We start from the raw sequence: 23969 nt of genomic DNA on the forward strand, positions 1-23969 counted from the left end.
TCAAGTATTGGGTCTCTCAATTATGAAAAGAGAATCAGACCTAAACATTTTCATCGAAAGGATTGAGTGGACATAACACCAGAATGTCCAGGACACAGTTTAAAATGACTTTAGAGGACGTAAATACAAAAGGAGCAGGTCTGAAGTGAGACCAGAATCATCGGAGAGTGTTTTGTTTCCTCACAAAATAGTGTTGAAAGACACCCAGCTAAAAAAGCAGGTGATAATGTTAATTTTTTACTCCAGAACATGCATTTCCTCCCATCAGTACCATAAATCATCCTCGTATCTTGAAATGCTTCCCCCTTAAAACTGTCAAATGGAAAAGGTTTGTTCCATTTCATAGCATAACCGTGACTGAAACCCATTGGATAGTGATGTTCTACCTCTCCTGTTATACCTTAAGGCATTTCTTACCCTGCTCTGTCTCCAGCTCTCTGATTACCACCACAACCTCTCAACTGCCTTTGACAGGAAATCCTCATGATGTGGCCCAGATTCTCGTTGGGTGCCTGGAACGACTCATTCACCAGTTAACATATCCTTGGGTTCCTGTGATCATAAATTCTTTATGTTCCAAGGTCCCACCCTGCTGGCAGCAGTTTCAGCTCACGGGCTCACTGATGCTCAGGGTTTGGTGGTTGACTGAACTCTTTGGTACACGGACAGAGCAGCTTTAAAATCACATTCTTTGTTCCTGTCTAAACTCAGCCTCAGCATCGCAGTATTTTTTTTCCCACCACTTTGCGTTTTTTCCACTGATTTACTGCAGTGCGGACAGGCAGAGTTCCACATCCTAAATCAATACCACCAAGGACTTCATTTTCTTATGGGAACAAAGCCTTAGCTAAACCACCGCAACCAGCAAACTAGACTGTAAAATGCATCCCCTCAAGTGGTCAGGAATCACCAGGAAATTTGGAGTCTAATCTACCTTACCTTTAGTAAGAAACTACCCGGAGCATTGTACAAACTATCTCTGAGGATCACTGTCCTGGCAGATCACTGTCCTTATATCAAAAGAAAAGCAGATGTGGTCCCAGAGCACACGTGCCAAGGTCCCGTTTGTTTCTGGGGGTTAATACTGGTAAAGCTGTTCCTGTTATGTTATTACCAGCTGTTTGTCAATCCTGATTTATTGAATGTCTTGGGATTCTAGTATGGATCCAATAGCAGTAAAGTAGGAATAGTTTGAAGTAGTAAATACTCAGCTTCACAGACATGCATCAAAGACATCTTTCTAGATTCCTGAAAATGGACATTATTTACTCAGCAGTGGATCTTCCATCACATTATTGACAGGTAGTTGGAGGCGGTTCCAGAGAAAGGAGTGAGTAAAGAGGAGACAAAAGGAAGGAAACTCACTTCAGAACCTAAAAAAGGGAGAGAAAATTACATTTTAAATTTAACTGTTTAAAAAAAAAAGTTGGATGGTAAAATGAATTTTTTTAAAATTAATTGACACATGAAGCACGGATTTGTTAAAGGCAAATCAAATTTGCCTAACTTGATTAAGTTCTTTGATGAAGTAAAGGAGAGGGTTGATGAGGGTACTGCAGTTGATATGTACGTGGACTTTCAAAAGGCATTTGATAAAGTACCACATAATAAACTTGTTGGCAAATTTGAAGCCCATGAGATATGAAATTGGCTAAGGGACAGAAGGTAGAGAGTAGTGGTGAACGGTTGTTTTTCAGACTGGAGGGAAGTATGCAGTGGTGTCCCATAGGGATGGTATTTGGACCACTGCTCTTTTGATATATATTAATGACCTGGACTTGGGTATACAGGGTACAATTTCAAAGTTTGCACATGACACGAAACTCGAAAATGTAGTCACCAGTGGGGAGGAGAGTAACAGACTTCAGGAGGACATCAATAGATTGGTGAAATGGGCAGGCACAAGGCAGATGAAATTTAACGCAGTTAATCGTTAAATTTAACTGTTTAAAAAAATGTTTTGAAAATATTAAAAGGTAAAACTAATTTTTTATTTTTTAACGGTATTAATTGGCACGTGAAAAAATATGGGTTAATAAATGAAAGCCAGCACGGATTTATTAAAGGCAAATCGAGTTTGACTAACTTGATTGAGTTCTTTGGTGAAGTAACGGAGAGGGTTGATGAGGGTACTACAGTTGATGATGTGTATGTGGACTTTCAAAAGGCATTCGATAAAGTACCACATAATAGACTGAAAGGCAAAATTAAAGCCCATGGGATTAAAGGGACAGTGGCAGCGTGGATATGAAATTGGCTAAGGGACAGAAAGCGGAGAATTGTGGTGAACGGTTGTTTTTCAGACTGGAGGGAAGTTTACAGTGGTGTTTCCCAGGTATTAGGACCACCGCTATTTTTGGTACGTATTAATGGTACGTATAATTTCAAAGTTTGCAGATGATACGAAACTCGGAAATGTGATGAACAATGAGGAGGATAGCAACAGACTTCAGGAGGACATGGACAGACCAGTGAAATGGTTAGACACAAGGCAGATGAAATTTAATGCAGAGGAGTGTGAAGTGATACATTTTGGTAGGAAGAATGAGAAGAGGCAATATAAACCAAATGGTACAATTTTAAAACAGAGAGACGTGGGGGTGTACGTACACAAATCTTTGAAGGGGGCAGGACGAGTTGAGAAGGCTGTTCAAAAGGATTACGGGATCCTTGGCTTAATAAATAGAGGAATAGAATACAAAAACAACAAAGTCATGTTTGACCTTTATAAAACACTCGTTAGGCCCAGTTGGAGCATTGTGTTCAGTTCTGGGCACCACACTTTAGGAAGGATGTCAAGGCCTTAGAGAGGGTGCAGAGGAGATTTGCTCGAAAGATACCAGGGATGAGGGACATCAGTTAAGTGGAGAGACTGGAAAAGCTGCGATTGTTCTCCTTTGAGCAGAGAAGGCAAAGAAGAGATTTGACAGAGGTGTTCAAAATCATGAAGGTTTTGATAGAGTAAATAAGGAGGACTGTTTCCAGAGGCAGATGGGTCGGTAACCAGAGGACTCAGATTTCAGGTAATTGGCAAAAAAACAGGGGGGGGAGATGAGATTTTTTACACAGCAAGTTGTCATGATCTGGAATGCGCTGCCTGAGAGGGTGGTGAAAGCAGATTCAATAGTAACTTTCAAAAGGGAACTGGATAAATACTTGAAGGGAAAAATTTGCAGGGCGATGGGGAAAAAGCAGGGGAGTGGGATATATTGATTGGTTTTTCAAAGAGCTGGCACAGGCACGATGGGCCGTATGGCCTCCTTCTGTGCTGCATCATTCGAGGATTCTATGAAAATTTTCCTCAGCGGAGTCCAACTTGGCAAAACAGTATCTCTGGAACAATTTCCAGAAAGCTGGGGATCTGGAGCTATTGAAACTCCGTCGAGTGGTAGAAGTGGACAGCTGCTGGTGTGACAGAGCTTTATAATGGGAAAACCCGATTGAAGTGCCATCTAGAAACACGACAGAACGGTGAAGCCCAACGAAAGAGTGTGTGACATCGAACAAGTTGAAGATTTTGCTTGTTTGATTCCTATGTGTGACATAGCATGAAGGACAGGGAATTTTTAGGGGTTCGGGGTTGGCTGACCGTTTAGAGAATGTGTCCGAAGTGGGAGTGGGGCATTCAAATCGAGCTCTTTCCATTTGTTGTTGGTTGTGTAAATATTTTTTATTAACATGAATCTAGAATTCTAAGAGATAAAAGCCCCAAAAAAAAGTTTCTCTCAGCCGTAGTGTCTGGTGGCCATGCGGTTTGAGAGCTGACCTTCGATAGGAAAGGTCTGAGGTTCAAGTCCAGGTTAGGGACAAGATAGAACAGGATAGGAAAGGTTAGTTTAATAGTTTAATGGGGGTGAGTGAGCTGAAGACTTGTTTCTATCTAACGAAAGCTTGAAGACGACTGCAGGGAGTGCCACCAGATACTGTGGGTTTTACCACTTTCTGCAATATAAAAAGCAAACAGTGTATCCTGTGGGATTCGAACCCACAATAATTCCACTCTAACGTCTACACCCTACCCAGTCGGCCATTTAGGTTTTCACAAAGAATTCAATTTGGAACTTATACTTATCTTTCAGTTAGCACAAAGTGGTCAACTCAATGATAAATGGATTGGAGAAATATTAAAACCTAACACTGGGAGCTGGTGCAGAGGTATGGTCCTGGTCTCACGATGGTGTGCTCTGGATTCAAATCCCCAATAGTTTTCATTTAATTTTAGTTTGTAAGAATTTCATTTACATAAAAAATTATTTAAATTGTTTCTGTTCGATGATTATTTAAATAATGGTAACAATTAATTATGTTTGATTTGATGGAGATAAATGTACTTATCATCTCTGAAACCCAGAATCTGGAAAAGCCCCAGGTAACAGCCACCATCTTGGTTGAGTAAATCCAGTTCGTTGGCTGCTTCTTAACTTGCACTGAGGTTCTGTTACCTCATTCACTAACAGCAAAGAGCAATACTGGAACTCTGCTTGAGCAACACTCAGTGACAGCTCTTCAACCTGACTATAGAGCGATGCTCACTGGAGTCAATCTTCACCTACACTTTGAGTGATGGAGACGGTGAAACAGCTCTCCCGCAACTGGGCAAATACATAAGGATCTAATGGTGCATCGGCTGAAGGGTCACCACCAGAATATTGGAGACTGCAGTCCAAGAACTTCCACATCTAATGCTCAATCATCAATGTTTGGAAGAAAGAACTTGTATTTCTAGAACGCCTTTCACCACCTCAGGATGTCCCAATGAACTTCACATCCAACAAAGTATTTTTTAAATGTAACAAGTCATAATTTATTAAAATAAAGGAAAACCACATGGGAATTAGGAACTTACATTTATAAAAGCTCCATGTACACACCTCAGCACAGTAATAACAGATTTATTTTCACAAGTCACCATTTACCATTCATCGCTAATCTGTAAATCAGATGATTTTGAAAGTTCCATTTCTCATTAAAGCCCATGTTTTAGGGTCAGGATACAATCAGTCAGCTGCTTCTCCACACAGCAGCTCCATCTCAGGTAATCCACCTCTACTTCCTCCCACGTTCTGGCCACTCTCCACAGAAAGATGCTCCATCTCACCAGATAAATCAGCCTGAAAAACAAAACGTGTTTCTCCAGTTTAAATCAGTGTTGCAATTTTTAGTGCAACATGGTTTCTGGTTGTCTCTGAGCAGAGATCTTCACCTCCATTTTTACAGTGGATTTTTGTCCAATCTTTTAAGGTTCCCCCCTCATGCCATTTAAAATGTTACAGAAAAAATTACCGAAAAACTTGAACTAATTAAGTTATTTAAATAATGGTAACAATTATTCTTAGATGTATTTATTTGATGTGATGGGACTGAATGTACTTTTCAGTTCTGAAACACAGAGCATTGCAGAGTCCCATTCAACAGCCAGCGTCTTGGTCAATCTAATCCAGTTTGTCAGGTGCTTCTTAAATTGAATTAAAGCAGATGCAAAGGAACTTCCATATCATGCGACAGAGCATCCCAGTTTAGCATTCTGAAGCATGTTATGTGCAGTTGAATATTGATTGTTGAGTTTGGAGTATCAGTTCTGCACTTTGCTGTGTTTAGGCCCAGTTTCCGAACATTTCTCTGACTTTTTCTACAACTGTTCTTGAAACAAGGAATGGCAACTAACATCAATGTGGGATTGTTGTAGCAGTTCCTCCCGTGTGCTGGCAAAATGGGCAATAAAGCCAGGCCCAACATGCAGCAATTTTGGGTAAGAATCTAAATAAACATGGAATGAGAAAAGGCCATTCAGCCCATCAAGGCCATTGCTCTCTCCGTCCGTGCACAATCTACCCCCTTGTGGACTCTGCCCCACCCATTAATCGGAGGATAATCCCTAATCCTCAAAGGTAATCAGACAAAACTCTAGAATCTTCTTCATCCACAGATCTCTGTTATTCAACCCTGGCCTACTATCACCCAGACACTGCCCCCTGTCCCCCAGCACTCTCATGTATTATTCAAACATTTCTCATTAAAAATAATTTGATACCTTCTGTGAACACAATCTGAAAACAGTGAGGATCCAAGTGACAACGTTCCTTTAGGTTCCGATTTCATCTATTTCACATTCCACAGTGTCTCCACACTGCAAGAAATTCAAACAAAATTAGCAGCATATTTTATCTGTAGAAGGTCGTGAGACTCGACAGAGCTGGTGAATATTACAAAAATAAACAAACTGACTTAGATTAGGAGTAGGATTTGTAAAGGTGACAGGTTCACTCATTGTCATTATTCTGTGGAATCCAAATCATTTTGAACATAATGGGTCAGTCACCCCGCTGATCTTTCAGGCAGCAATTCCAGGCTCCACTATCTTTCGACGGATGGCACCATGATCCTTTCAATTGGCAAATGAGGGAACATAGGAACAGGAGGAGGCCATTTTGCTCCTTGAGCCTGTTCCGCCATTCAATGAGATCACAGCTGATCTGTGACCGAACTCCATATATCCGCCAAAGCCCCATATCCCTTAATACCTTTGATTAACAAAAATCTATCAATCTCAGATTTAAAATTAACAACTGAATGAACATCAACTGCTGTTTGCGGAAGAGAGTTCCAAACTTCTACCGCCCTTTGCGTGCAGAAGTGTTTCCTAACTTCACTCCTGGCTCTAATTTTTAGGCTATGTCCCCTAGTCCGAGACTCCCCAACCAGCGGAAATAGTTTCTCTCTATCTACCCTATCAGTTCCCCTGAATATCTTGATCAAATCACCCCTTAATCTTCTAAATTCCCGGGAATACAACCCTGCTTTATGTCATCTCGCCTCGTAATTTAACCCTTGAAACCCAGGTATCATTCCAGTAAATCTACGCTGCACGCCCTCCAAGGCCAATATATCCTTCCTAAGGTGCGGTGCCCAGAACTGAACACAGTCCTCCAGGTGTGGTCTAACCAGGGCTTTGTATAGCTGTAGCATAACTTCTACCCCCTTGTATTCTAGTCCTCTAGATATAAAGGCCAGCATTCCATTTGCCTTTTTGATTATTTTCTGTACCTGTCCATGATATTTTAATGATCTATGTACATGGACCCTGAGTCTCTTTGGACCTCCACTGTTCCAAGCTTTTCACCATTTAGAAAGTACTCTGATCTATCCTTTTTAGGTCCAAAGTGGATGACCTCGCACTTGCATTGACCGACACTGAAATCCATTTGCCACACTTTTACCCATTCACTTAATCCATTAAAATATCTCTGTCATGTTATGCTTCAATCTACACTGCTTACAATGCTGCCTATCCTTGTGCCATTGGCAAACTTGGAGATGTGGCTCTCTATCCTGTCACCTAAGTCGTTAATAAATAGAGTGAATAGTTGAGGCCTCAACACAGATCCCTGTGGGACACCACTGGTAACATTCTGCAAATTTGAGTACCTGCCAATTATCCATACTCTCTGTCTCCTGTCACTCAGCCAATTTCCTCACCAGGTCAATAATTAGCCCTCAATTCCATGAGCTTTAACTTTAGCTAACAGTCTCTTATGGGGGACTTTATCGAATTCCTTCTGGAAGTCCATATAAACAACATCCAGAGACATTCCCCCATCCACAACTTTAGTCACCTCTTCAAAAAATTCAGACAGGACTCATTCTTAACCTGCTCGTTAGGAGGCCTTTCCAATTGGCCACTGCTTGATGAAGCAACTTGCCCTGCCCCAATACCTGGCTTCTGGAAAGCATTCCCTGAATAATCTCCAAAATGAACTGAAATCTCACTCCATCAGAGTGCATCTTGCAATTACTCTGGGCTTTAGTAGGTTTTTTTCATAAAGCCTGTAACATCGCCCCATATTATATTGATGATATGGGCAAGGAACCCTGCCCAACACATCTTCCCTATGCTCGCCTCTTCAAACCTCTGTTTTCCTGTGAATGAAGAGTAAAATGGTAGGTCCTGGTGATACTCATTTCTGCAACAAACCATTTACTCGTCTGGCACAACAACATGGCTGTCCTTAGACGCCCTGTGTTCCTACCTCGGGGAATTTCTTTTGCTACAGAAGTCAGTATTCTCATTTCCATCCACCTCCTGGAGCTAGAATGTGGTTTTCTGATTTATATATTCCAAGAGTCTCTTGCCCTGTATGTGGACAACCAGCCAGCCTTCTCTGTAAGACTGTGCACCTTCTTATATCCCATGTGAACAAGTAGTCTGGGGTCTGCTATTTTTAAGCAGAGACTTCACTGCAGGAGTTCCGCAGGGAAGCATCCTCGACCCAACCATCAGCTGCTTCATTAATGACCCTCCTTCCATCATAAGGTCTGAAAAGGGACTGTTTGCTGATGATTCTACAATGTTCAAATTCCATTCACAATTCCTCTGATAATGAAGCAGCCCACGGCAGCCTACATCAGGACTTGGATAACTTCCAGGTTTAGGCTGTTAAGCACCAGGTAATATTCGCAACATGCAAGTGCCAAACAATGACCATCTCCAACAAGTAAAGGCCCAACCACCTCCCCCTGACCTTCAATGACACCACCATGGCCGAGTTCCCCACCAACTTCATTGGTGGGGGGGGGGGTCACCATTAAGCAGAGGCTTAACTGGACCAGCCTTATCAATAATGTGGCGACAAGAGCAGCGCAGAAGCTGTGACGAGTGGCTCACCTCCTGACCCCTCAAAGCCTCTCCACCATCTGCAAGGCTGAAGTCAGGAGTGTGATGGAATACTCACCACTGACCCGGATGGATTCAGCCGCAGTAACACGTCTCTGTTTTGATTTCAGATTTCCAGCATCCGCGGTATTTTGCTTTTGATTATCATCGTTTGCATCTCCTGGTTTCAGACTAACTGGTGCCCTGTGCACTGCAAATTGGAAATGAGAGGGAGAGGACACAGGTTGCTGTAATAACATTAGCATCCCACAAGGTGACACTGCAGTCTGTCTACACCTGAACATGGTTCGACTTCAAGATCAATGAAAATTCTGACACAACCAACCTGCTGCTTTTCATTTGTTGGACTGGGGTAAACGTCAGTTTACTGAACTTCTTTATATTTTAGTTTTTTCAATATATTCTTCAGTCTTTAGATAAAGTGTGAATGGACTCTTTGTTTGGTGTCTAATTGTCAAGAACCATGGGACACAATGGTGCAGAACTTCCGAGAGACTTGCACCATTGTAATGGCGCATCTACATCGTAGATTTACGCCGCAGCAGTCCCAGGAAATTATGGACTAAGTGATTTACACCACACCATCATCTCCTGGGACTTTCTCGTTGTTTCCCTTGCTGAAGCAGTGAACAGTTAATTATCATAGCGCCGCCCCCATTAAAATCAATGGCGATGGTGAATTTGCTGAATGACCGTGACTTTGATCATCGCAGCCTCTCAGACTGTTACAGAATGGTGCGGGAGGGCTCAGTATGTTTGGTGGAATCACAGGAATCTTAGTTTACTGTTTAAATATGTTTTCAATTCGACTCAAACAAATTTATAATTGTTGTAAATTTCACTTTATTTCCATGGATATTTCTGATCGGGCAGTTTTGTAACTTACTGCCAGCTGTTCCCTGGTTGGCTTCAATTGAATATTTTTAATCGCTTTACCATCAATCACATTTGCAGCTGTGCATCTATTAGGCCGAATTTTACAATTTCTTTAATAAGCAAAATACATCTATTTAACCGTTATCTGATGATGTCACAACACCACAGTGTAAAAAGAATCAATGTAAGGAATCTTACAACACCAGGTTATAGTCCAACAAATTTATTTTAAAATCACAAGCTTTCGGAGATTATCTCCTTCGTCAGATGAATGAAAGGTTCTCAAATCGCATATCTTATGCTACGTTGGGACAGCATCACACCAATCAAAAGGTGTCGTTGTTATTCAAACAGGCCAGTCACGGAGAACAGCACGTCCCAGTACACGAGATATACATTGTGTCTATTACACAGGCAGGCAGAAAGAAACTCAAAATGGCAGAGAGAGAGAGAGAGAATTTTAAAAAACATATAATTTTTTCCCCCTTTTTTGCTGGTGGGGTTACGTGTAGCGTGACATGAACCCAAGATCCCGGTTGAGGCCGTCCTCATGGGTGCGGAACTTGGCTATCAACTTCTGCTCGACGATTTTGCCTTGTCGTGTGTCTCGAAGGCCGCCTTGGAGAACGCTTACCCGAAGATCGGTGGCTGAATGTCCTTGACTGCTAAAGTGTTCCCCGACTGGGAGGGAACCCTCCTGTTTGAGGTAAACAACGTTGGCCGAGTCACAGGAGTATGAACCATGTACCTGGTGGGTGGTGTCCTCTCGTGTGATGGTGGTATCCGTGTCGACCTCCTCAGAAGACAAACACGGGACGCAACCAACAGAGTACCCTTCGTCGTCCAGTACTTCCCTGGAGCGGAGAAACTACACCATGTTCTCCGCAGCCTTCAACATGTCATCGATGACGACGAACACCTCGCTAAGGCCATCCCCACGCCTCCACTGCTCGCCTTTAAACAGCCACCCAACCTCAAACAGACCATCGTTCGCAGCAAGTTACCCAGTTTTCAGGAGAACAGCGTCCACGACACCACACAACCCTGCCATGGCAACCTCTGCAAGACATGCCAGATCATCGACACTAATCTATGCTTAATATTGCTCATGAAAACTATGTAAACAATGATGAAAACAAAAAGTTGAGACAAGAATCATCTCTACAAAGCGTGATCTTAACAACAGAACTAAAAGAACGTCAACATTAACAGTACACTATTTACAAAAGTGGTGCATATAATTGCTACCATGAATTCCCTGCAAAACTACACCTTTCCACTCACCAAGTTATTAGCAATTCCATTTTCAGCATTGAAGTTTGTGACATCAATCACCAGTGACTCTTTCATTGGTGACTCACCTCCTGACTCCTCAAAGCCTCTCCACTATCTCCAAAGCTTATCAGGTGTGCGATGGAAAAGTCACCGCCAGCCCAACAACACTCAATAGGTTTGACACAATGCAGAACAATTTGACTCAATATCCAGCCCCTTCCCCCACCGGCACACCATGACTGCAAGTATGTACCATCGACAGGATTCACTGCAGCAACTTGCCGAGCTTATCTCGGCACACTGCCAAGAAGGACATGAGCAGCATTATCACGGGAACAACACCATCTCCAAGTCACACTCCGTCCTGATGGGGCCATCGATCGCTGTTGCTTCACTGACCTTCAATTTCCAAACTAACACTATCATCACAAGGATTACATTTGTTCAAGCAGAAGATCCACCATCACCTTCTCAGGGCAACGAGGGATGGGCAAGAAATGAAGCTTTGCCACGTCCAGTGAAATTTTTTTTTAAAACACAAAATACACATCTGCCTTAAAAGAGCCAGAATGACTCGCTCTATCACTCAAAACCCATTCTCATTGATTCCCCACCTTGCCCAGGGGACCGACGAGGAGGACTGAGCTGTTAATGGGGGATTGGAAAAGGAAATCAATGGACGAGCAATGACATTCTTCCCACAGGAACTTGGAATATCACAAAGTAAAAAAAGGCAATACCTGCAGATTGTGCACCTTTACACATTACAGAGAATCGACAGCACAGGAACAGGCCATTCGGCCCAACTGGTCTATCCAGATATTTATGCTCCTCCCACTCTCCACCCACCCTCATCAGCATCTCCTTCTATTCCTTTCTCCCTCATGTGATTATCCAGCTTCCCACTAAATCCATCCCTGTTATTCGCCTCAACTACTCCTTCTTACACTTTGAATTGGGGGGAGAAACATGAAAGCGCCGCAGAGCCCACCTTGTCCCAGCACAAAACCACTCCAGCCTGGCCCAGCATTGTGTCCGTGGAAAGAAAAGCCTCTCATTAAAGAGGCGGCGAGGCTCGGCCCGGGAGCAGCTGCTGATGTTGCGGCATCAGTTTCACTCCCAGTGCGGGGCGGCCCTGCTCCAAACCCGGAGGCCGCAAAGCGGCTCTTTGTCCCTCGGCCTGATCCCCCAGGCCCGCCCTGTCCTTGTCCTGTCCGCCTGAGCCGGACCGCAAGACTCCGGCTCAGGCTCCTCCATCACCCCCCGGGCCAGGCCCGGTTGTCAAGGGAAACCGGTTAAATAATCCCCGCCCCCCTCCGCTTCTGATTGGCCTCAGCCGGTTCCGCGACCCAACCGGAGCGCGAGCTGTCATTGGTCTATTCAGATGTCAATCACTCCCCAGACCTGGCTGTCAATCAAAGGAGGGTGAGAGGATGCAGCAGATTTTGAATCGCTCCCTGCAAGGAATGGAGCAATAACTCAAGCATTTCCTCCCACCCCGCTTCCTGGAAACACTCTATTCCTTTTTCCCAGTTTCTCCGTCTCTGTTGCATCTGTTGTGACGATGCAACCTTCCACATCAGTGCTTCCGATCTGTCTTTTTCCTCAACTAAGGATTCCCCTCCACTGTGGTTGACAGGGTCCTCACCTGCCCCTCACCCCTTCCCCTCCCTCCCAGAACCATAATACGGACCCCCTTGTCCTCACCTCCACCCCACCAGCCTCCACATTCAACGTATCATCCTCCGCCATTTCTGCCACCTCCAGCGTGATCCCACCTCCAAATACATCTCCCCCTCCCCTCCCCTTTCAGTATTCTGAAGGGACCGCTCCCTCCGTGACACCCTGATCCACTCTTCCATCACTTCCAATACCCGCTCTCCTCCCCACGGCACCTTCCCGTGCGAGCGCAGGAGATACAACACCTGCCCTTTCACCTCCTCCCTTCCCACCGTCCAGAACCCCAAACACTCCTTCCAGGTGAAAGTGATTTACTTGTCCTTCTTTCAATTCAGTATACTGCACTCGCTGCTCACAATGTGGTCTCCTCGACACTGGGAAGACCAAACGCAGATTGGGTGATCACTTTGCTGAACACCTCCCCTCAGTCTGCAAGTGTGACCCTGACCTGCCGGTCACTTGCCATTTTAATTCCCTGTCTCACTCCCACTCTGATCTCTCCGACCTCGGCCTCTTACACTGTTCCAATGAAGCTCAACGGAAGCTCGAGGAACAGCACCTCATCTTTCGATTCGGCACTTTACAACCTTCTGGACTCAACATTGATTTCAATAACTTCAGATCATAATCACTGCTCCCATTTTTTCAGACAGCAGGTGCTGGTAATGGTTCTGATGTTGCCATTTACAGCTCCTCCAGACCCATCTTTTGTTTCTTTACTTGTCCCATTCCCACCCTCCTTGCCTTACACCATCATCCCTTTTGTCATTTAATCACTCCTGCCCTCCACCTTATCACAGACCTTCTCTTTTGTTCTTTACTTCCCCCTCCCCCACCTTTCCCTGCTTAAAAACGGTTCAATCTTCAACTTCTTCCAGTTCTGACGAAGGGTTATTGACCTGACATGTTAACTCATAGAATCGAATCATAGAAGTTTACAACATGGAAACAGGCCCTTCGGCCCAACATGTCCATGTCGCCCAGTTTATACCACTAAGCTAGTCCCAATTGCCTGCACTTGGCCCATATCCCTCTATACCCATCTTACCCATGTAACTGTCCAAATGCTTTTTAAAAGACAAAATTGTACCCGCCTCTACTACTGCCTCTACTACTCGTTCCAGACACTCACCACCCTTTGAGTGAAAAAATTGCCCCTCTGGACCCTTTTGTATCTCTCCCCTCTCACCTTAAATCTATGCCCCCTCGTTATAGACTCCCCTACCTTTGGGAAAAGATTTTGACTATCTACCTTATCTATGCCCCTCATTATTTTATAGACTTCTATAAGATCACCCCTTAACCTCCTACTCTCCAGGGAAAAAAGTCTCAGTCGATCTAACCTCTCCCTATAAGTCAAACCATCAAGTCCCGGTAGCATCCTAGTAAATCTTTTCTGCACTCTTTCTAGTTTAATAATATCCTTTCTATAATAGGGTGACCAGAACTGTACACGGTATTCCAAGTGTGGCCTTACTAATGTCTTGTACAACTTCAACAAGACATCCCAACTCCTGTATTCAATGTTCTGACCAATGAAACCAAGCATGCCGAAAGCCTTCTTCACCATCCTATCCACCTGTGACTCCACTTTCAAGGAGCTATGAACCTGTACTCCTAGATCTCTTTGTTCTATAACTCTCCCCAACGCCCTACCATTAACGGAGTAGGTCCTGGCCCAATTCGATCTACCAAAATGCATCACCTCACATTTATCTAAATTAAACTCCATCTGCCATTCATCGACCCACTGGCCCAATTTATCAAGATCCCGTTGCAATCCTAGATAACCTTCTTCACTGTCCACAATGCCACCAATCTTGGTGTCATCTGCAAACTTACTAACCATGCCTCCTAAATTCTCATCCAAATCATTAATATAAATAACAAATAACAGCGGACCCAGCACCGATCCCTGAGGCACACCGCTGGTCACAGGCCTCCAGTTTGAAAAACAACCCTCTACAACCACCCTCTGTCTTCTGTCGTCAATCCAATTTTGTATCCAATTGGCTATCTCACCTTGGATCTCGTGAGATTTAACCTTATGTAACAGCCTACCATGCGGTACCTTGTCAAAGGCTTTGCTAAAGTCCATGTAGACCACGTCTACTGCACAGCCCTCATCTATCTTCTTGATTACCCCTTCAAAAAAGTCAATCAAATTCGTGAGACATGATTTTCCTCTCACAAAACCATGCTGACTGTTCCTAATCAGTCCCTGCCTCTCCAAATGCCTGTAGATCCTGTCTCTCAGAATACCCTCCAACAACTTACCCACTACAGATGTCAGGCTCACCGGTCTGTAGTTCCCAGGCTTTTCCCTGCCGCCCTTCTTAAACAAAGGCACAACATTTGCTACCCTCCAATCTTCAGGCACCTCACCTGTAGCTGTCGATGATTCAAATATCTCTGCTAGGGGACCCGCAATTTCCTCCCTAACCTCCCATAACGTCCTGGGATACATTTCATCAGGTCCCGGAGATTTATCTACCTTGATGCGCGTTAAGACTTCCAGCACCTCCCTCTCTGTAATATGTACACTCCTCAAGACATCACTATTTATTTCCCCAAGTTCCCTAACATCCATGCCTTTCTCAACCGTAAATACCGATGTGAAATATTCATTTAGGATCTCACCCATCTCTTGTGGTTCCGCACATAGATGACCTTGTTGATCCTTAAGAGGCCCTACTCTCTCCCTAGTTACTCTTTTGCCCTTTACGTATTTGTAGAAGCTCTTTGGATTCTCCTTTGCCTTATCTGCCAAAGCAATCTCATGTCCCCTTTTTGCCCTCCTGATTTCTTTTTTAACTCTACTCCGGCAATCTCTATACTCTTCAAGGGATCCACTTGATCCCAGTTGTCTATGCATGTCATATGCCTCCGTCTTCTTTTTGACTAGGGCCTCAATCTCCCGAGTCATCCAAGGTTCCCTACTTCTATCAGCCTTCCCCTTCACTTTATAAGGAATGTGCTGACCCTTAACCCTGGTTAACACACTTTTGAAAGCCTCCCACTTACCAGACGTCCCTTTGCCTGCCAACAGACTCTCCCAATCAACTTCTGAAAGTTCCTGTCTAATACCATCAAAATTGGCCTTTCCCCAATTTAGAATTTTAACTTTTGGGCCAGACCTATCATTCTCCATAGCTATCTTAAAACTAATGGAATTATGATCACTGGTCCCAAAGTGATCCCTCACTAACACTTCTGTCACCTGCCCTTCCTTATTTCCCAAGAGGAGGTCAAGTTTTGCCCCCTCTCTAGTCGGGCCATCCACATACTGAATGAGAAATTCCTCCTGAATACACTCAACAAATTTCTCTCCATCCAAGCCCCGAATGCTATGGCTGTCCCAGTCAATGTTGGGAAAGTTAAAGTCCCCTACTATTACCACCCTATTTTTCTTGCAGCTGTCTGTAATCTCCTTGCATATTTGCTCCTTACATATTTGCTCCTCAATTTCCCGTTGACTATTTGGGGGTCTGTAGTACAATCCTATCAAAGTGATCTCTCCCTTCTTATTTTTCAGTTCTACCCATATAGACTCAGTGGGCGAACCCTCGGATATATCCCCTCTCACTACTGCCGTTATGTTCTCCCTAATCAAGAACGCAACTCCCCCTCCTCTCTTACCTCCTGCTCTATCTTTCCTATAGCATCTGTACCCTGGAACATTGAGCTGCCAGTCCTGCCCCTCGCTTAGCCATGTTTCAGTAATAGCTATAACATCCCAGTCCCATGTACCCATCCATGCCCTGAGTTCATCTGACTTGCCCATCAGACTTCTTGCATTGAAATAAATGCAGTTTAATCTAGACTTCCCTTGGTCTTTGCCCTGCTTTCTCAGACCATCTGTCCGGTCATGTTTTGTACACTCTCCCTTACTGCCTTTTGTTTCTGTCACCACTTTACTTCCCACTGACTTCCTGCATCGGTTCCCATCCCCCTGCCACATTCGTTTAAACTCTCCCCAACAGCACTAGCAAACACTCCCCCGAGGACATTGGTTCCAGTCCTGCCCAGATGCTCTGTTTCTTTCTGCACAGATGCTGCCTGACGTGCTGAGTATTTTCAGCATTTTCTGTTTTTATGTTAGAGCAATAACTTAACTGCACTGCAAACTGCATTAAAGAATGGATCTGCACCTCTGCGTTCTGAAAATTCTTTTATAAATGGTTACTGCGTCATTTTTTGCTGTCCCACTGAAAAGCACACATTTGTTGGACTGTCGGACGTGCCTTGTTTTGGATGAAACATTAAACCGTCTGCCCTCTCAGGTGGAGGTGAAAGGTCCTCAGTCACTATTTCGAAGAAGAATAGAGCAGTTTTCCTTGGTGTCCTGGCCAATATTTACTGCTCAGCCAAGATCACTAAAACAGATTATCTGGTTATTATCACATTTGGGGATCTTGCTGTGCGCAAATTAGCTGCTGCGTTTCTTACATTACAACAGTGACTACACTTCAAAAGTATTTCATTGGCTGTAAAGCGCTTTGGGAAGTCCTGAGGTCATCAAAGGCGCTATATAAATGCAGTTTTTTGTTTGTTTTTTAATTCAGAAATAGCCCTTTAAGACTATCCCTCTGACACCCCCCCCCCCAATTTAAAATATCCAGTATAATACATCATGCTATTTATCACACTGACGGGCTGTTATTAAGTCAGTTTTGTTTGTGGCACTGAGCATATTTCGGTTTTGTCTTTTCACAGAACAGAACTGTAAAAGTTGACAGAGAACTCAAGAGGATCGCTGTTTGTGAATTGGATCACTGCCTCCACCTTGTGGCTGAAACAAAAATAGCCGACAAATATTGTGCTGCAGACAATCTTTGGTTGAATGGGTCACCAGAGGGTGGGCTGCTGGCCAGGAGGGGAGGGTGGGAATTGGTAATTTACATAAATAAAAAGTTATCATTTTAATTGGGTGTCTATTAATTTCAGCCTTTTCCAGTTCTACATATTAGTTCCTTTTTAAAAAAATGTTTTCGCCTGGTAAGGCCTTGACATCCTTTCTGAAGTGTGGTGCCCAGAATTGGACACAATACTCCAGCTGAGGCCTAACCAGTGTTTTATAAACGTTTAGCATTACTTCCTTGCTTTTGTACTCTATGCCTCTATTAATAAAGCCCAGGATCCCATATGCTTTTTTAACAGCCTTCTCAACTTGTCCTGCCACCTTCAAAGACTTGTGTACACACACCCCCAGGTCTCTCTGTCCTTGCACCCCCTTTAAAATTGTACCATTTAGTTTATATTGCTTTCTTCATTCTTCCTACCAAAATGTATCACCTCACACTTCTGAGTTAAATTCATCTGCCATGCATCTGCCCATTTCACCAGTCTATCTATGTCCTCCTGAAGTCTGTTACTATCCTCCACATTGTTTACTACATTTCCGAGCTTTGTGTGATCAACAAACTTTGAAATTATACCCTTTATACCCAAGTCCAGGTCATTAATACATATCAAAAAGAGCAGTGGTCCTCATACTGACCTCTGGGGAACACTGCTATAAACCTCCCTCCAGTCTGAAAAACAACCGTTCACCACTACTCTCTGCTTTCTGTCTCTTCGCCAACTTTGTATCCACGCTGCCACTGTCCCTTTAATCTCATGGGCTTTAATTTTGCAAATAAGTCTATTAGTTGGTACTTTATCAAATGCCTTTTGAAAGTCCAGATACACAACATCAACTGTAGTACCCTCATCAACCCTCTCCGTTACTTCATCAAAGAACTCAATCAAGTTAGGCAAACACGATTTTCCTTTAACAAACCCGCACTGACTTTCATTTATTAGCCCATACTTTTCCAAGTGCCAATTAATTTTGTCCCGGATTATTGTTTCTAAAAGTTTCCCCACCACCAGGCTAACTGGCCTGTAATTGATGGGTTTGTCCCTCTCTCCTTTTTTGAACAAGGGTGTAACATTTGCAATCCTCCAGTCCTCCAGCACTGTCCCCATAAGGAGGATTGGCCTCCTCCTGTGCTGTTCCGACTATGATACTATGATTATAAAACCTATTCCTCCGGAAGTGAACTATTTAACTGAGCTTTGGAGAAAGCAACACTTGCCTCTGCAGCAGCACAGATCAGGGTTGTACACAGTGAAAAGTGCTGGATGTATATCCTATAATAAAGAGTATGCCCGTAACAGCATTACAGTAACTTGGAAAGTATCGAGGAAATAAGGTTAGGACCCGTGTTCAAAAAAAAAGTCTTTTATGCTCCCCCAGAGGCCTCGTGGGTAAGCCACGTAGACCAGGAAATTGTTGGGCGCTGCTGAGTTTACAAGATCACAAGGTAATTAGACACGAGGAAGGCCGTTTGACCAGCCTCAGCTCATCCACCTAGAATGCCCCTAACGTTCCCTCATTGTTTGATTCCAGGGTCTTCACCTCTACTGCTCCATCCAGGAGTCCACTCCACGTCTTACTCACTTGGTGTGAAGAAGAACTTCCTGCTTTCATTCTTAAATTTGCCTCTTACTAATTTAAGCCTGTGACCCCCCCCCCCCCCCCCACCGCCCCCTTAGCCTCCTCTCTCAATGTAATTTCATTTTCTTGATTTACCTTTTCTGTACCATTTACAGTCTTGTTTACCTCTATAAGATCCCCTCTTACACAGTTGTGCACAGTTCTGGTTTCCAAATTATAAAAAGAATATAGATGCACTGGAGAGAGTGCAAAAAAGATTCACAAGGATGATACCAGAACTGAGAGGTTGTACTTGTCAGGAAAGGCTGAACAGGCTGGGAACTTTTTCTCTAGAAAAGAGGGGTGACCTGATAGAGGTCTTTAAGATAATGAAAGGGTTTGATAGGGTAGACGTGGAGAAAATGTTTCCACTTGTGGGGGAGTCCAAAATTAGAGGTCGTAAATATAAAATAGTCTTAATAAATCCAATAGGGAATTCAGGGGAAATTTCTTTACCCAAAGAGTGGTAAGAATGTGGAACGCAGTACCACAAGGAGTAGTGGAGGCAAATAGCATAGATGCATTTAAGGGGAAGCTGGATAAACATAAGAGGGAGAAAGGAATAGAAGGGTATCCTGATAGGGTGAGATGAAGTCGGGTGGGAGGACGCTTTTGTGGAGGATAAATGCCGGCATAGACCAGTTGGGCCGAACGGCCTGTTTATGTGCTGTAGTTTCCATGTAACTCGATACACATCTCCTTTCAAGGATGAAGAGCCCAAGTTTCAGTTACCTGATGTTTGGCTTGGGGCACCAATTACAGTTATGCTTCAGAAGTCCAGGCCAGGAAGGGGAGGAATCAGCCCAGGTTCTTGCTGCTTCTGGTTATCCAGTGACTCCTGCTGGAAAATGCCGAGGTGTAGATTTCAGACAAGGACGGGTTCGGCTTCGACTGTGACGTCAGTGTCGAATATTCTGCTGATACTCACCGTCAAGGCACGGACAGGAAGACTGACCCCTTGGGCAAGACATCGGAAGGTGCCCACTGCCTCCGAAACCCGTACTCAACAAGGACCCAGCACCTGCAGGAGAGATGGGAAGGAAATCAGTGAGGGGGGAGGAGCGAAACAAAATTAAACATTTGGGGTTTCCATTGAAATTCTACTTTACCTGACGCTGAGGTTTTGTTGTATGATGCAGAATATTTCAAAACACTTCTACCTGCAAATAAAACGTTGACCTGGATTGTTGAGTTCAGTAGTTTTTTTTTGATGCTCTGCGACTGTTTCAAGAAGCTAATAATCTTCCCTGCAGCAGCTGCACAGATTGGAGTTGTATGTAACTTGTACTGGCTGTAAATGTGTTAACCTGAGATCACTCAATAACATCACAGTCATGCTGAAAGTGCTGAGGAAATGGGAATGGACCAGGACTAAGCTTCCGTGTGCTAAACTCCTTATTTCTTCAGGTCTGCTGATAGAACTGATGCAAGTTGACTTTTATCCATGCTGGTAGAGGACAATCAATGATTCTTTGATGGCTGAGCGAGTTGCAGGAAGCCATATAGACCAGGGAGTTCCCAGGTTTGGTCTTTAGTCTGGAGTAATTTGCCTGATCTTAGCTGGGGTATCCACATGGTGCTTCGGTTGGTTCTATGGGGAGGCACCTCAAAAAAAAGATCAGCCGGGGATCTTGCTGCTGACGGTTAAAGTGCACCTTGTCGGGGGAGACTGGGTGAGTGACAGGATCAGGCTTAGCTGTGGTGCCCCCCACAGTAGAATAACCTGTCGATACTCACGGGGAGAGCTCATACATCAATAATGGCTAGTTGGGTGACTTACCAGATGGTAATTGGTGCCCATGGAACCTTCGGGAGAGGAGGGTGGGAAGAGGAATTGGTGAGAAAAGAAGCAGTCTGCAGTGGGCACCAGTTTAAAAATTGCTGTTTCCAGTGTGGACTAGTAACTCCTGTTTTATAGAGCAATGCTTTATAGTTTCAGTGATTACACAACGTTTTTGTTGATGAACTTGACTGGTGTTTGAATATTCAGTCGTCTGGATGTCCATAATTGAGTTTGAATGTACACTGATGACTGAGGAAACCCTTATCTGATGCTTTAATGCGCCATCTCGAGGTTTTTTCTCTTTGTGCTTTAGCTTCAGCACTGCAGACTCTTTGTTGTGTGGAATGAGGACAATGCATCAACTGTGCTCCTTCCATAAACCAGCGACAACCCACCCTATTCTACCCTGACCATCCGCGTACTCCATCCCATCTGTTTAATCTCCAGAGGGAAAGTTCTGCATGAAAATGTTCTGCAACCTGTATTTAAAAAGACTTGTTCACTTGACATTTTTGTTAGCTGGTCCTGGGGAGAGAATTTCTTTTCATGTGGTATTGTTTGTTCTTCCACTAGGCAGCACTATTGCACTTTGCTAATCAGCTCAGTTAAGGGCTCACAAAATTCAAAGTGACGACGTCTTATCTTCCCCCCCCCCGTTTGCCGCATTACTTCTCAATTACATCATTTAGTCTTTCAAGCTTGTGCACTATTGCCCAAGGACAGAGTGAACAGAGATACACAATTCCTTTATTGATGCCGATATCTTGTGTTTTAACTGGCAATAAAATTGTTTTTTAAAATTCTTTATATTCCTATTGTGCCTCAGAATGTCAACATTTCTCCAAGTGCTTCACACAATTAATTATGTTTGGAGCAGTGACCATTTTTATGCAGGTGAATGCAGCAGCTATTCTAAATCATCACATAAACTGCATTGAGGCTTCAATGAGTAATTTTTTTTTAGTGGTGTTGCTTGAGGGAGGAATGTCAATCAGGGCACTGGGAGAACTCTTTGAACAGGCAGACGGGGCCTCTGTTCAACATAGCATCTGAGGAACAACACCTCTGGCACTGCAGCACCCCCTCAGTACTGCGCCGGAGTGGTGGCCCAGATTATCTGCTTCAGCACTGGTTTGGGGCTCAAACCCACGAAACCTTCAGAAGCAAATTTTTACCCACAGAGCCAAGCTGAGTGGGTTCCTTTCATCGTGGAAAAGGCATGGAAGTGTTGGTGTATTGATCTGTTTTTACAATGCTCATGTTGAGAGGCTATGACAGAGAATGAACCTCTATTGAGAGCAAGGGAACAAGTGCCCTGGGGCTTGAAGGAGTCTGTCCCTTGTGGGCCACCCTGTTTTTGTTTGTGGTTCTGATTTTGGAGACAAATAATCTTGCTGTCAACATCTGGAAAATGTGAGGCGTGACATTCTCCCCCCAGTTTGCTCCCTTCTCGCTTGAAGCCAATGATGTGGTTGGGGGGATGACTCCACAGGTGCTGGTCACCTTCCACTACCTCATCCATATGGGCATTCATCAAGGATCAGCAAACTATTCGACCAATTGGGGCATCACAACGAAGCCTAATTCTATTCTCATCCGGTGTCCACATTTTCCAGCAGGAGTCACTGGATAGCGATCTGGCTGATCATTTCTCTTCTAATTCTGGAATGCTGAGGCCAATTCTGAAACCCCTGGCTTGCTCAGTACTGAGCAGGGACCCAGCCTGAACCATTCAGTTCCACAGAGAATGGTGCATTTACACACTGAGGGGTGTTACTTACAATCAACCAACACATAAGGCCATAAGAGATAGCAGCAGGAGTAGGCCATTCAGCCCCTCGAGCCTGTTCCGCCATTCAATGAGATCATGGCTGATCTGATTTTTACCTGAACTCCACTTTCCCGCCCTTTCCCCATATCCTTTGACTCCTTGCTGATCAAAAATTTGTCTAACTCAGCCTTGAATGTATTCAATGACTCAGCCTCCACAGCTTTTTGGGGTAAAGAATTCCAAAGATTCACGACCCTCTGGGAGAAGAAATTCCTCCTCATTTCCATCTTAAACGGGCGACCCCTTATTCTGAGATTATGCCCCCTAGTTTTAGATTCCCCCATGAGGGGTCTCATCCTCTCAGCATCTACCCTATCGAGTCCCCTCAGAATCTTATATGTTTCAATAAGATTTCCTCTCATTCTTCTAAACTCCAATGAGTATAGACCCAACCTGTTCAATCTTTCCTCATAAGACAACCCTTCCATACCTGGAATCAATCTAGTGAACCTTCTCTGAACTGCCTCCAATGCAAGTATGTCCTTCCTTAAATAAGGGCACCAGAACTGTACGCCGTACTCCAGGTGTGGTCTCACCAGCACCCTGTACAGTTGCAGCATGACTTCCCTGCTTTTATACTCCATCCCCCTAGAAATAAAGGCCAATATTCCGTTTGCCTTCCGGATTACCTGCTGCACCTGTATGTTGACTTTTTGTGTTTCATGTACGAGGACACCCAGATCCCTCTGTACCGCAGCATTTTGTAGTATTTCTCCATTCAAATAATATTTTGCTTTTTTATTTTTCCTCCCAAAGTGGATGACTTCACATTTTCCCACATTATATTCCATCTGCCAAATGTTTGCCCATTCACTTAACCTGTCAATATCCCTTTGCAGACACTTTGTGTCCTCATCATAACTTGCTTTTCCACCTATCTTTGTATCAGCAAATTTGGCCACAAGACACTCTGTTCTTTCATCCAAGTCATTGATATATATTGTAAATAGTTGAGGCCCCAGCACTGAGCCCTGCGGCACCCCACTAGTTACAGATTGCCATTTTGAAAATGACCATTTTATCCCGACTCTTTGTTTTCTGTTAGTTAGCCAATCCTCTATCCATGCCAGTATATTACCCCCAACATCATGAGCTCTTATCTTGTGCAGTAATCTTTTATGTGGCACCTTATCAAAAACCTTTTGGAAATCCAAATATACTGCATCCATTGGTTCCCCTTTATCCATCCTGCCTGTTACTTCCTCAAAGAACTCTAATAAATTTGTCAGACACGATTTCCCCTTCATAAAACCACATTGACTCTCCGTGATTGTATTATGAGTCTCCAAATGTCCTGCTGCTACTTCCTTAATAATGGATTCTAGCATTTTCCCAATGACAGATGTTAGGCTAACTGGTCTATAGTTACCTG

General features: G+C 43.9%; 2 long non-coding RNA genes across 8 annotated transcripts in view; one reads left to right on the forward strand and one right to left on the reverse strand.

Annotated features, from left to right (window-relative positions):
- LOC137335840 (uncharacterized) overlaps window positions 1-20143 on the forward strand; it is a 30814-nt gene extending 10671 nt beyond the window's left edge. Inside the window, exons 3-4 of one of the 4 annotated variants that reach the window (XR_010966515.1) lie at window positions 8842-9023; window positions 17219-17428. This is a non-coding gene — a long non-coding RNA (uncharacterized lncRNA). Of the gene's footprint in view, window positions 1-4457; window positions 4827-8841; window positions 9024-17218; window positions 17429-19690 lie in introns of those variants that run through there. The other 3 variants (XR_010966517.1, XR_010966518.1, XR_010966516.1) reach the window with 3 other exon arrangements.
- Window positions 4786-12107, reverse strand: LOC137335839 (uncharacterized). 4 transcript variants are annotated; one of them, XR_010966511.1, is made up of 4 exons: window positions 11814-12107; window positions 8730-10606; window positions 6032-6127; window positions 4786-5111 (listed from the first exon to the last, which is right to left on the reverse strand). It is a non-coding gene; the product is annotated as an uncharacterized lncRNA (long non-coding RNA). The 4 variants fall into 4 exon arrangements; XR_010966514.1 differs by having other exon boundaries at window positions 8730-8861; window positions 11814-12103; XR_010966512.1 differs by lacking the exon at window positions 11814-12107 and adding an exon at window positions 10832-11804.
- Window positions 20144-23969: the final 3826 nt, after the last annotated feature.

The sequence above is a fragment of the Heptranchias perlo genome, chromosome 20, assembly GCF_035084215.1.
Source record: "Heptranchias perlo isolate sHepPer1 chromosome 20, sHepPer1.hap1, whole genome shotgun sequence".
Lineage (NCBI taxonomy): Eukaryota > Metazoa > Chordata > Chondrichthyes > Hexanchiformes > Hexanchidae > Heptranchias > Heptranchias perlo.